Source organism: Lutjanus erythropterus, chromosome 3 (genome assembly GCF_056507025.1).
Source record: "Lutjanus erythropterus isolate fLutEry1 chromosome 3, fLutEry1.hap2, whole genome shotgun sequence".
Classification (NCBI taxonomy): Eukaryota; Metazoa; Chordata; class Actinopteri; order Lutjaniformes; family Lutjanidae; genus Lutjanus; species Lutjanus erythropterus.
Genome location: NC_139319.1, coordinates 2,228,237 through 2,241,911, shown reverse-complemented (window position 1 = coordinate 2,241,911; position 13,675 = coordinate 2,228,237).

Sequence of the window (13,675 nt, the reverse complement as noted above, 5' to 3'; positions counted from 1 at the left end):
CGTTTCAACTCAACTAGTCAATAAGTCAGACATCCAAAGTCACAAAAAAAGAACTTTATACATTTAAAATGTTATTGAATGATCTTGAAGCAGCTTGTGTTTGTTATTCTTAGTGGATAAAAGTGAGTGAAAGTCATCAAAACTGCCATCCTGTAATTAATCAGCTGATCTAACGGTCTAATTATACTTTTTAATGCTAAAATTTAATTATTATTGTTATTCATGAATTTTCAAATTTGAAAAAACAAAAACAACAGAAAAAAAGTAACGCACATTATTATTTCTTGAAGATGTCAAATTGTGGTTATTTACTTGCATTCCTGAACAGAAAAATTAGTTTTAGTGGTTGAATATTATGCTTGATTAATTTCTGACTTCTCAGAGAAGTCCAGTGAATCGGCTCAAATTTGGGTATAAAAAGGTGAATTCAGTTTGAAATTCCTCATTCCTGTTCAAAATGGTAAAATGTCTCGAGCTCACTGAAAATGAAAGAGTCCACATTAAAGCACTTCATGATGCTGGATGGTCTCTGAGACAAATAGGGAAAGAATAAAATGTCTCACAGTGTGGTGAAGTCTGCTTTGGAGTCAACTGCAGAGACTGGAACTTACAAAATACACTGAGGAAGAAGCAGGAAATGAAAGTTAACTGAAGCAGATGTCAGACACCTCAAGATTTTAAGTACGAGAGACAGAAAGAGGACCACTGCTGATCTTCAGGCAGAGATAAATGCTTCTAGATCAGAGTCTGAGAAAGTCTCCAGAATGTCCAGAAGCAGACGACTGACAGAACAAGGCTTAAAGGGAAGACTAGCTGCTAAGAAGACATTATTGAGGCCTGCAAACATCCAGAAATGCCTCAGATTTGGCAGGGACCACAAATACTGGACTGTTGATGACTGGAAGAAGGTCCTCTGGACGGACGAGTCCAAGTTTGAACTCTTTGGTCAATATCGTCGTGTTTATGTCTGCAGAAAAGCTGGAGGATGTTTGGATGCCAGATGCAGCCACAGTGAAACACGGTGGAGATTCTATTATGGTATGAGGTTCCATTTGTAGAAACAGCGTGGACAAATTAGTGAAAATCAATGGTATCATGAACAAGAACGTCACAGCATCTTACTGCGTGATGGAATCCCTTCTGGACTGAATCTGACTGGTCGTGGGTTCATATACCAACAAGACAATGAGCCCAAGCAAACTTCAAAGCTGTGCAGAGACTATTTGACCAAGAAAAAGGAATCTAGAGTTCTGTAACTGATGAACTGGACAAGTCAAAGTCCGGATTTGAATCCTATTGAACAAATTTGGGATTTAGTTGGTTCAAAGATTGATCACACAAAAGTTTCATCTAAAGCAAGTCTGTGTGAACAGATATAAACTATCTGGAACTCAATAACAAAAGAAACTGTCGAAAAGTCCATAAAAACAATGTCAGCAAGAATATCAAGCTGTTATCAAAGGAGGCCAAAAAAAATACTCAGTTTTTTGGTTGCTATGTGTGAAAAAGGACTATTTGTATTAGTTGTTTCAGTTATTTGCAAATAAATAACAATATTTTTTTTTAAAGATATGTTTTTGTGCTTTTTTTTTTTTTTTTTTTTTTTTTTTATAATTCAAGTTTTTATTAATTTGGAAGGCATGGTACATGACATACATATCTTAATTTCTAGTCATACAAGGATACAAGGCAAATATATACATACACATACACATATATATACATATGCATATACACACATACACATACATACACACATACATACATATATGTATATACATACACACATATACATATATGCATACATATTATAATATGGAGGTGGACTCCAATCCCCAAAAAAAAAGAAAAGAAAAAGGAAAATAAGTAAGTAAATAATGCAGATAAGTCTAGGCGAAAAATGCAGGGAACAAACTTACAAACAAAAACATGTAGAATGTATATCCCTATACATTGCTCTGCAGGGACAGTTAATCACTGTACAAGTTCATAACTTTGTGGGCCTATCTTCTATTTTAATGTGAGTCCATAAACAATCCCAAGGAGACACTCCTTTCTCCTGATCACCATTAATACTACTGAGCATCCTCTCATAAGATGCTGTTTCCACCATTGCACTGGCCCATTCTTTCAATTCTGGGGCCTTTATTGTCTTCCAATGTCTTAGGATAACCCGACAGACAGTTATTAAACCAACAATAATAACAGAAAAGGCACACTTGGATACATTCGGTATCTGCGACCGGTCCCCCAGTAAACACAACATTGGACTTAAGGGGATTTCTGAGCCAGACCAACTACTTAGAATATCCAACACTTTGATCCAGAGTGGTCTGACCAAACTACATTCCCATATACAGTGTACGAAAGTCCCTATTTCAGTTTTACATTTCCAACAGGTATTGGTATTTAACAGTTTCATTCTGTAAAGTCGCAGAGGTGTGTAATAATATCTGTGCAATACCTTATATTGTGTGAGCTTCCCCCTCGCTTCTTTTACATATTTACCACATCCTGACAAGATTTTGGACCATTTGATATCTTCGATTTCTTCTCCAAGATCTCGTTGCCAAATCAGTTTCATATTGAAAGATACATCGCACAAGAGGGAATTAATTACTTTATAGAACTGTGAGGCCTTATGATTTTCCGGGGGTAATTTGAGATATTTTATAATTATGTTATCAAATAGACAAAAATAAACCATCCTTAAAAAAATCACCAATGGTACATAAACCACTGGAGTGCCACTGTTTCCAATACACAGTACTTTTTCCAATACATATTGCAGAGTTATACCACAATGAGGAGTATCTTTGTAAGTTATGTGATAGTTTTAACATTTTATGGACTTTTATCCACACATCTCTTGAATGCAGAAGGATTGGATTCGTTAAATTACTTCTTTGAGATAAAGCAACAATAGGGTTAAATGGTGAGTACAACTTATATTCGATGTCCATCCAGGCTGCTTTATCTCCTGCTTCATCCCAATATTTTGCTATTTTAGCCATTTCGAAAGATAAGTAATATAATCTTGGGTCAGGAAGTCCCAACCCTCCTTTCTCCTTATGAACATGAAGCTTATTCAGTTGGATCCTGGGTCTTTTTCCACTCCACAAAAAACATTTTATTATATCATCTAATTGTTTAAAAATAGTAGATGGTATTTTAATTGGGAGCATCATCATAATATAGTTACGTTGGGGAACCACTGTCATTTTTATAATGCTAATTTTTCCCCATAATGTGAGTTTAATCTTGTCCCATTTTTCTAAATTTAATTTAATCTTCTGTATTAACGGGTTAAAATTTAGCATTACCATTTCACCTATATCCTGAGAGAGTTTAATGCCAAGATATTTCAGACCCTTATGAACCCACTTAAAATTAAATTTTTCCACCATATAAGGGAGACAAAATTTCGAAAGAGGCATTGCTGAATTACTGAATAGTGTCCATCAGGTGCGGTAGGGATCCCAGAGGATCGGATATCACTGCTAACACGTCGTCTGCGTAAAGTAAAATCTTATGTTCTTTGTCTCCACCCTTGATTCCTCTGATGCCAGGGTGCGCCCTAATAGCAACTGCTAATATCTCCAAGAAAATTATAAACAATAATGGGCTTAGGGAACACCCCTGACGTGTCCCTCTATAAAGTTTAAAAAAAGGTGATACTACTCCGTTCGTCATCACTGCTGCTTTTGGTTCTTTATATAACATTTTTACCCATGTAATGAAATTGGAATTAAAACCAAAGTGAGATAGGGTGGAGAACAAAAAACACCACTCCACCTTATCAAAGGCTTTCTCTGCATCGAGAGAAATAGCAGTTACTGGGACATTCTTAGACTGACTCAGCCACATTAAATGTAACAACGATCTAACATTATCAGTGGAGGATCTATTTTTCATGAATCCCACTTGATTGTGGTGAATGATACTTGGCAGCAGATTCTGTAAACGTGTAGCTAAAATTTTGGTCAGAATTTTACAATCAAGGTTTAGCAGGCTGATGGGTCTAAAATTAGAGGGGTCAGCTACATCTCTACCTACTTTAGGAATAAGTGAAATTAAGGCTTCATTAAAAGTTGGAGCTAGACGACCCTTCTTAAACATCTCCTGATAAACCTTTTGCAATATTGGGGGCAAGAATATCTATAAATGCTTTGTAATACTCCACTGGGAGTCCATCATAACCAGGCGATTTCCCATTTTTCATTACAGAAATTGCCTCCCTTACTTCGTTTTCTGTAATGGGCAACTCCAATCCCTCTGCTTCCTCAGGCTGCAACCTAGGTACATCTATGTTTGATAAAAACAATCATGCAGATTGTCAGTGGCAAGTGATGATGCATATAATTTTTCATAATACACTTGAAATATCTTATTTATGTCTTTAACAAGAAAAGAACTGTTGATTGTCCTGATTGATTACTGGTATCATGTTGGAAGATGTTTTCTCTTTCAATTGTCTAGCCAATAATTTCCCGGTTTTTTCTCCTCCTTCATAAAAATTTGTTTTTAATCTAAACAGTGCATATTCTGCTTTTTTATTATATATTTCGTGTAACTGAAGTTTGAGCTTGCAGAGCTCCTGGAATTGCCCATCAGAAAAATGCTTGAACAGTCCTAGTTCTTTAACCTTAATTTCCTTTTCTAGTTCATTAATCCTACTTAAACTTTCTTTTTTCTTTTTGGTGGCTTGAGCTATCAATTTCCCCCTAATATAAGCTTTGGATGCTTCCCAAACTGTTGTAATTTCCTCAGTGCTGCCAATATTTATTTCAAAAAATTCTTTCAGATCTGTCTCCAATGTTTTCCTAAAGACAGAGTCTAATATCAATGAAGTGTTCATCCTCCACCTTCCCCTCCTTTCATTATCTAAGTTAGTATTAATAAGTAGTTCTACTGGTGCATGATCTGTAATAGATATTGTTTTTATAATACATTCTGCTACACTGTCTACTAGGGAAGTAGCTATTAAAAAGAAATCTATCCTGGAATAGGTTTTGTGACAATGTGAAAAAAAGGTATATTCCCTCTGAATTGGGTTGATTAATCTCCATATGTCTGTTAGCCCTGTATCTTTGCACACCATATGTAATGCATCTCTCTCTTTAATCGATGAGGGAGCTCTATATAAGCTTTTATCTAAAATAGGATCCATTACCTGGTTGAAATCACCTGCTAAGACAATTTGACCCTCTGTATCACCAAGAATCTTATTAACTTCGTGAAAGAAATTTGGATCCTCCTTACTGGGTGCATAAATATTACATAATACCATTGGTAAACCCTCTACTATGGCTTCAATACACACAATTCTTCCCTCTGCATCTTTAGTTTGTTTTAATAGAACAAAACTTATATTCTTTTTAATCAGAATAAGTACACCATTACGCTTACTTGAAAAGGAACTATGAAAGACATGACCTATCCAACCAGTCTTAAATTTGTCTGCTTCAGCACCCTGCATGTGAGTTTCCTGTATGAAAACAATATCTGCTTTACAGTTCTTCAAATAAGACAATATTTTCCTCCTTTTAACTGGACTTCCACATCCATTGATATTCCATGAAATAAATTTAACTAAATTGCTAGGTATTCTTGAACTTTTACTATTAATATTAAAAATACCAATTTAGTTATCATTTGCCCAGGGTCCCTATCTGTCATAATACATGAACTATTATCCCTTGCCTTGAAATTCATAATTTCTCTTAAATAATCACTTGTCATTACCAAATGCCTTCTTATTTTTTGAACACCTAAAACAAAACCATAACATAATAAACACATCCACACAATAACAAAACAAAAAAAACAACAACAACAACAAAAAAAAAACCTGGCTGTCTAAATGCAACCATTTCCTGAGTGCAAGTTGCCACTCACTGAAAAAAATAAATAAATAAAATAAATAAACCTTATTGGTCCGTGGGATTATCACAGCTCAGTGGCTTCTGGTTCCTTACTTCTACCAGCCTCTCTCTATGCCCCGCACAAGTCCTTCACCAGATCAGTTGAGTTTGTAACAACCACATTGTCTCTTCTCAACGTAGACAGCTACTCATTTCATTTTAACCTACTCAGTCATCAGCTTCTTCATGTCCGTGCTCATTGATGAAACTCTCGGCTGCTGTAGCAGTGCTGAATGACATATTTTTGCCCTTCCATTTGAACCGCAGTGTCGCTGGGAAAGCAAACGTGTACCTCACATCGAGCTCTTGAAGTTTTCGCTTCACAGGTGTATAAGCTTTCCTCTTCTGCACCAGCTCCTTAGACATGTCCGGGAATATAGAAAGTCGGCATCCTTCCCAAACAAGTCCGCGTTTTTCTTTTGCTGCGTTGATCACCTAGTCCCTCGCGGACTGACTCAGAAAACGTACCAGAACCGGTCTGGGGGGCTGGTCTGGGTTCGGCATTGGTGCTAAAAGTCGGTGCACCCTCTCAATCCCAAACTCCCCGTCCATTGCAACGCCGAGTCCCTCATCCTTCGAACACAAGCAGGTAGCGTCCCATTAGCAGTGTTGGGCACGTTACTTTAAAAAAAGTAATTAGTTATAGTTACTCACTACTTCTTCCAAAAAGTAACTGAGTTAGTAACTGAATTACTCTATAGTAAAAGTAACTAGTTACCAGGGAAAGTAACTATTTCCGTTACTTTGAAAAGAAGTTGTTGTATGTCAAAGAATTTGAAATTTTCTGAGCAGTATTCGAGTCAGTTGAATAGAGAAGAACAGACAGGTAGTTGTGTTATAGAACCTTGTAATATTTATTGCACCTCACCAGCAACAGATTTATCCTACACTTGAAGTGCAACAAAAATAAACAGTAAACAATATAATAAAATAACACACACACGACACATGACTCTAACCCTCAGCCAATCACAATCACTTCTATCGCATCTATCCAGGGGGTGCATTCAGGTAGCCTCGTCCCCCTCCTCCTCCTGTCAGCCTCAAAGCGTCTGCCGTCCTCAAGATGGAAGCAGCATTCTTGCTGGCTGACAGTGGGGGGATGGGAACGAGGCTAGCATTCAGGTGTAGCAAACACAGAAACGTTAGCAAGCTTTGGAAAGCATTGTCTAATTGAATGAGCAGGGACAAACAGCCTGGAGTCATAAGAAGTACGTGCGCTATTCTCGAACCTGAACGCACCCCAAGTCTTGGATGACAAATAAACAGAGCAGAGTAGACTCGCAAGCTAGGGAACAATAGTTTGTAAGCAGGGGGGAAGAAAAGGGAAAAGGGGGAAGAAGGGAGAAAAAGAAAAATGAGGAGAAAAAGAGGAAAAAAGAGAAAATGAGAGAAAAAATGAGAGAGAGACCAAAATACCCAGATTGTTAAAACGTTACATAATTGCCAATGGTGGCTACATAGTGTAATTTTAATTTAATTGCTGAAATGTTACAATTTTGGTTGGATAAGGGAAGACTGACGTAGTTCTGAAGATCCCTGGTTCGACTCGCATCTACACAAAGGAGCTAAAGTTTACTGGTTGAGATTAGTGAGATGTCTGACCTTGTCTGACCTTAATAAGAAACACTGTCCACTACTGTTGTTGTACTCAATAATATCGTTTTTGTTTATTTAGAAATGTTTAAGATACTTATGAATTTAATTTAAAAGACTGAGACTGAGTATAAATTTAGTAATACTTCTATATTTGGTCAATGTTAAAAGGCTGTTTGGGCTATGAACTAGGTGAGTGTGTGACCAACAGTTTTATTTAAGTCAGATTTCCAGGCACTTTAATATAATTAACTGTCTGACTATTTTCTTAGATTGTTCCCTTTTCTGTACAGGTAAGTATGAGGGTTCATTAACAGGGAAGTATAAAGCAAATATTAGGTTCAAAAGATAGGGGTTTAAAGCTGTTATGTGTAGACTTAATTATATTTCATGTAAATTAATGTAAATACATCACAGTAATTACAATCATTCAAAGGAAATCAGCAAATCATGTTTTTATATGAAAAAACATGATAAAAAAATTGTTCATTTATTTTCTGTTTATCAGAATAATGGATTAATGGTTTCAGATGTATTTGTATTAATCTTTAATTCGTAACTAAACATCAACAACAACTCCAACTAAAATTGAATTAAAAGTGAAAAATGCAATGAGACGATTAAAACACTGAAGTAATGTCAGAGTAAATTACAGACTGTCTGGAGCTGCAGCTGTTAAATTCTTATTTTCCTCTGAGACTTTTTGGATTTGACATCCATAGCTGGACAAGAGAGACTCAAGACGAGACACTGGAGACATTTAGAGGAAAAGTCTCTCAGGGAGGGTGTGGGTCACAGAAGAAACACAACTTCTCTCTCTCTCTCTCTCTCTCTCTCTCTCTCTCTCTTATTTCCGCCTTTTTATGTTTCACTTTCTGTCTCGTCGTGACAGATTATTTTCTCTCTCCGTCAAAAAGGTAAATGTGTGTTTTTACCGTCAGTTCTTCATGTGTGATTTGTGTGTTTTCTTGTGTAGTGCCTCGTGTTTTGGGACTGTTTGTGTCTCAGTGTAGTTTGACTCAGTCATCAGTGTAAAAAGTGTGTGAGTGTGTGAGAGGAGTCCAGGTTGTTCAGGACGTTTGAAACAGTGAAAAGCTGCTTCACCGCTGATGCTAACAGCTGCTAACAGTCACTAATCAGTGTCAACACTTGTTTATTGTCACAGCTGTTTATTCATTTAGTAGAAAATAATAGAAAAAGTTAAGTCAGAAACAGCGTTGGTTACCGTAATGTTTAGCCTACAGGCGCACTCCGGTTTGCAGTGTGTCCGTCTGTGTGCTGAGCTGCTCTCAGGCTTCAGATGACTGAAACTAACAAAACCTGCTTTAATTGTAAATGAAGAAATGCACCTGCGGTTTATTCTACAAAGAAGGTCGAAGTCAAACAAGCTCAGATGATAAAATATATCCATGTATACAGAAAAGCAGGGTTTGAGTCACACAGTGGTTTCCGGGCGTCCCTCTTTTCCGGTGCAAACAGTTTCAGAAACATAAAATATACGGAAGTCCGAGTCCGCGCGGCCAAATACAGGATGACCCTGAAAATCACGTTACTGTTACTATTACAGGTAGTTAATACTGTCAGTGACATTTCATAGAGTCTAAATAAGAAGAATATAAGGCTACTGTTTGAAAATCAAAGAATGCATTTATTAATCAGACCAAAAAACACGAGATAAAATCATGAAATCAGCAGGGACACAAGCAACGTTACACTAAAAGCTTCAACTGAAGCTTGTATGTCTCACTGCAGACTTCAGATTTAAAATTCCAACACCACAGAACCAGCAGGACTTTAGGAAAAGGTCGACATTTATATGCATCTTTTTATTTCTTTAGTATTAATATAAGGAAGAGGCAGAGAAGGGGACTTGAGGAAGAGGAAGAGGAGGATTAATTAATCAGCATGAAGTAATTAACTATTTAAAAGTACAGAAATCGGATTTGGAGTAAAAAATAATCAGGCACCACAGAAGTGTAGAGTAATATTATAATTGATGATCATAAAAAGTTTTTATATCAAGTTGACACATCTGTTCATATTATGACGCTCTCTCTCTCCCTCCTTCCTCTCTGCTGCAGGTTGGCCTTTTTTTTTTTTTTTTTTTACCTGGTTTCAGGTGGAGCTACAGCTTCATCTTCATGTCTGTACCTTTTTTTAATACCAGTTAACTCTCCCCAAACATGTATTAGAGGTGCAGAATGAAAAGCTCTGGTCCTCATTTGATGCTCCAAAATCAAAACAATGTGCACTTTTTAAACACTCTTCACCTTTGCTGCTACAATCCATCCTGGGGGAAACATTTTCCATTGAACAAGCTGGGCCTTTGCCAAAACAGCAACAACATTTGTTGAAAGACAGACATTAACAAAACTGTTTCCTAACTGTCCCTCTGCTTAACAAAATCTCTTATTTACCAGGGAGCTACAATGGAAAAACAGGTCCTGCTTCAGACTCTGGAAGATCTGAGAGATGATGAATTTAAGTGTTTCAAGTGGTTCCTGAAAGATGAATGCCACTCAACCATCCCAAGACACAGGCTGGAGAATGCAGACAGGTTGGAGACAGTTGATCTGATGACCCAGAACTACACACCTCCTGGAGCTGTGGAGGCGACCAAACGGGTTTTAAAGAAAATGAAGAGGAGTGATCTGGTGCTGAGACTGGAATCAAAAGGTCAGTCACAGAAAGACAAAAACATGAAAAGACACCTGTTCAAATGTTGAGTTTGGAGGTTTAGAACATGATGATGTCAGTATATGATAGCCAGTCCTGTTCTCTATCTGTCAGGTGAACATATGGTGGGATACTAATCATATCTTGATACAAAATCAATATCTTACAATTAAAACACACTTTTAGTATTTAAAGACATGCATGTTGCTTACATGCCAACCAGATGGTCTAAAAAAACAACAACCTCAAACAGGAAGGGAAAATATTCCATAAACCAAGTCCAGCTCATACAGGAGTTCAGATGACTTCTGTCAGCTTGTCGCTGAAAATGTCTCAGTTGGTTCACAAGCTCAATTTTTTTTGATAAATCCAATGCAAAGAAATATGCTGACAGGCAGCTGAATGATAAACTGAGCAGCACAGCATCACTTGTTAGCATACAGAAGGTATGAATTCCAGTAATTCAAAACTGGGGCAAAGCATATGATGCCTCCAGCAATGAATGAAATCACAGCAACAGATATTTAGCTTAGAGTCAAAATAAGTTCTGTCTCAGTCTGACAGCAAACAGAAAAACTCCAGGGGTCTTTTTCAGAAAGCAAGCTCAACAAACTCTGAGCCTAATCCTGAACTCTGAGTTGACCGAGCCTGAGGAGGAAAACTTGTCAGTTTTCTCCTCCAGAACAGCTGATCAGACTTAGTTCAATCAACTCTGAGTATGTTATAAATAAAGACAGAGCAAAGAGTAAAGACTCCATTTTAACCCAGTCGAGCTAGAAATATGAATGCATGCCAATGTGGACCATAACATTTATCTTGAAAAACAGGAGTGGAGAAAAGAGTCAATGAGTTAACACTGTTATATTTTATTCAGTGTGGTCCACTCACTCATCATTTACCAGACAAGGATTTCTTTAATGGATAATAAAGTGCTGCAATCTGACTGTAGGTTACATTTGGTTTTTAAATATATTTATCAGCTATAACCTGATGGCAACAAAATGCAAATGGAAGCAACTGAAGATGAAAATATGGATCAAACAGACACATAGTTTACAAATGGACCTCTGATTATAAAGTGAGTCCAACACAGTAATTTCAGTGTTAAGAAATATATTAAACATTTTATATTGTCAAAACACGTTAGGACAAACGTAGCCTGTGTTAAAAACTACATTTAGTTCAGTTTTAGAATCTTAATAACATGATATTATAACTATAGGAATGGTGCGTTAATGCAATCAATCACAATATGATAAATGATTGTTCACTGATCAGTGTCTTATGCAGACTAGTTTTATTTAAACTGATATTTATTTAAACAGTGAATAGTTTTATTTAGGTAGTGAATCCACAATGTGACAGATCACTGTCTCTGTCCTTATGTTTATAAGAGATCCATCATAAAAGTGCTCCTGTTTAAGTCATTGGGAAACAAACTAATATCTAACTGGGGTTTGGTGTTTCTAAAAAATTTAACTTCTGCAAATTAATGTGTTCCAAGATGCACTTTGATATATCAAAGTGTGTTCAACATACTACAGTTTGTTTAAATAAAAGTATTGCTATGTTTTGTCAGGGCTGAATGTGGCCCTGGTTCAGACTCTGCAGGAGGGGAAGAGTCAGAGTTCGTTGAGCAAAACCTGCCAGTGAACATGTTGGCTTCACAGAGTCAGGTACTGCAGTGACAGACTCAGAGATTAGGTTATGTCTCTTTCTGAAACCCAGAAGAAAACCCAGTTTCCCTCATCTCAGACTGAAGAAACTCAGAGTATTCATTAATCCTGCTTTCTGAAATGGGGCCCAGTGCAACAATAGAATGGTGTTAATTAAGTGCCCATACAAAATTATAATGGAATAAATATAACAGAGAGCACAGTGTTATTATTCGCTACCTCTGGACAAGTCTTGTGAGGATAAAAGCTGTTTTTAAAATGAGCACTATAAATTTTAGAGGGTAACTTCACCCCAGAAAACATTTTTGAGCCATACACTATTTATTGCTTATCTCACATAGAGTAAAACAACAGTTAATTCATATGTGCTGGCAGCTGTATTTATGTAAATCAGCCTCAATGCACCACCTGCAGGATGAAATGAGCAGAAGCAGTAAAGTGTGAAATGCTTGAGTGAACAAGAGTGATTATTCTAATACAGAGGAAAAAAAAGATTTGCTCAGTATTAAAGCAGACAGGTGACCAATCACTTAACATCCTGATCACATTTCAAACTTGAGTTTATCTGCGAGTTAAAGCCAGTAGTGTTTATAGATGGGGTTTTTCATACATTATTTACCTGGTTTGTTACTTTATCAGAACAAGGTGTCTGTTTTTGAGCAAATTTAACCTGGGTAGCTCATGTAGCTTTCATTCCCTGGTCATCCACACGCCCACCTGTTCTAGTGGCTTTCAAAGCCCCACCACACTCCTTATGTTTCTAGTGGTAACGCAGAAAGTGCAAAGCCCAATTCCAAAAAGGTAAATAAAAACAGGATGCAAGTTTTTTTTTTTTTTTTTTTTTTTAATACATATAAACATTAATTCTTTGTTTGCAACACGTTCCAAAAAATCCGGGACAGGGGCTGTTTCAACTGTGATATATCACCTTTTCTACACTCAGGAAGTGTTTGGGAACTGAGGACAGTAATTGTTGCTTGAAATCCTCGCTTGTTAACAGCTGAGCCTTTCGAGGACGCCCCTTTCATACCACGTCATGATACTGTCACCTGTTAACAGTTATCCTGTTTACCTGTGGAATGTTCCTAACAGGTGTTTTAGTAGGATTCCACAACTTTCCCAGTGAGTTTGAACACAATATATTTTGCCTTTGTACTGTTTTCAGTTGAAGTAGAAAATGAAATTATTTTACACAACGTCTCAAGTTGACTCTGACTACCCCTGCTGTCACGCATGCTGTTATCCATGTGTTAGTCAGTGTTATCTGTGTTCCCACACCCTCCACATCTTCACACACCACAGAGCCACAAGGTCTCACAGATGTTTATCCCTGACTCTACTGTAGCATTTTATACGTTTACTGTGAGGGAGGGTCCTGCAGAACCTCAAGCCTAAACTTGCTCATCGTGTTACAGTACTGTTTACCCAGCAGCAAAAATAAATTGTGTTGTGTTAGTGTTGTCCCTGGTAATGGCTTTTGCGCGTTTCCTTCACCTACTTTCATATATTCATCCAGTGTTGTTTAAATGTATCTGTGCCATGAAATGTTGTGCTGCTTTAGTTACCAGAACTTGATGTTTTCAGTGTTTCCATGGCAACAGTTTCCTGGTGCTTAAAAACAAATGTAAATATTGATGTTATTGAGAGGCACTTGTTTAAAAGGCAAATCTAAAGTCAAACTTTTTTCAATATGATTGATGATTCCAGCAGCATGTGTGTGATCTGTGTGTGTAGATTTAACAGAAGTTTTGAGTTTGAGAAGGAGGAATTTGATTCAGATCACATTTATCAAATAAAAATAGC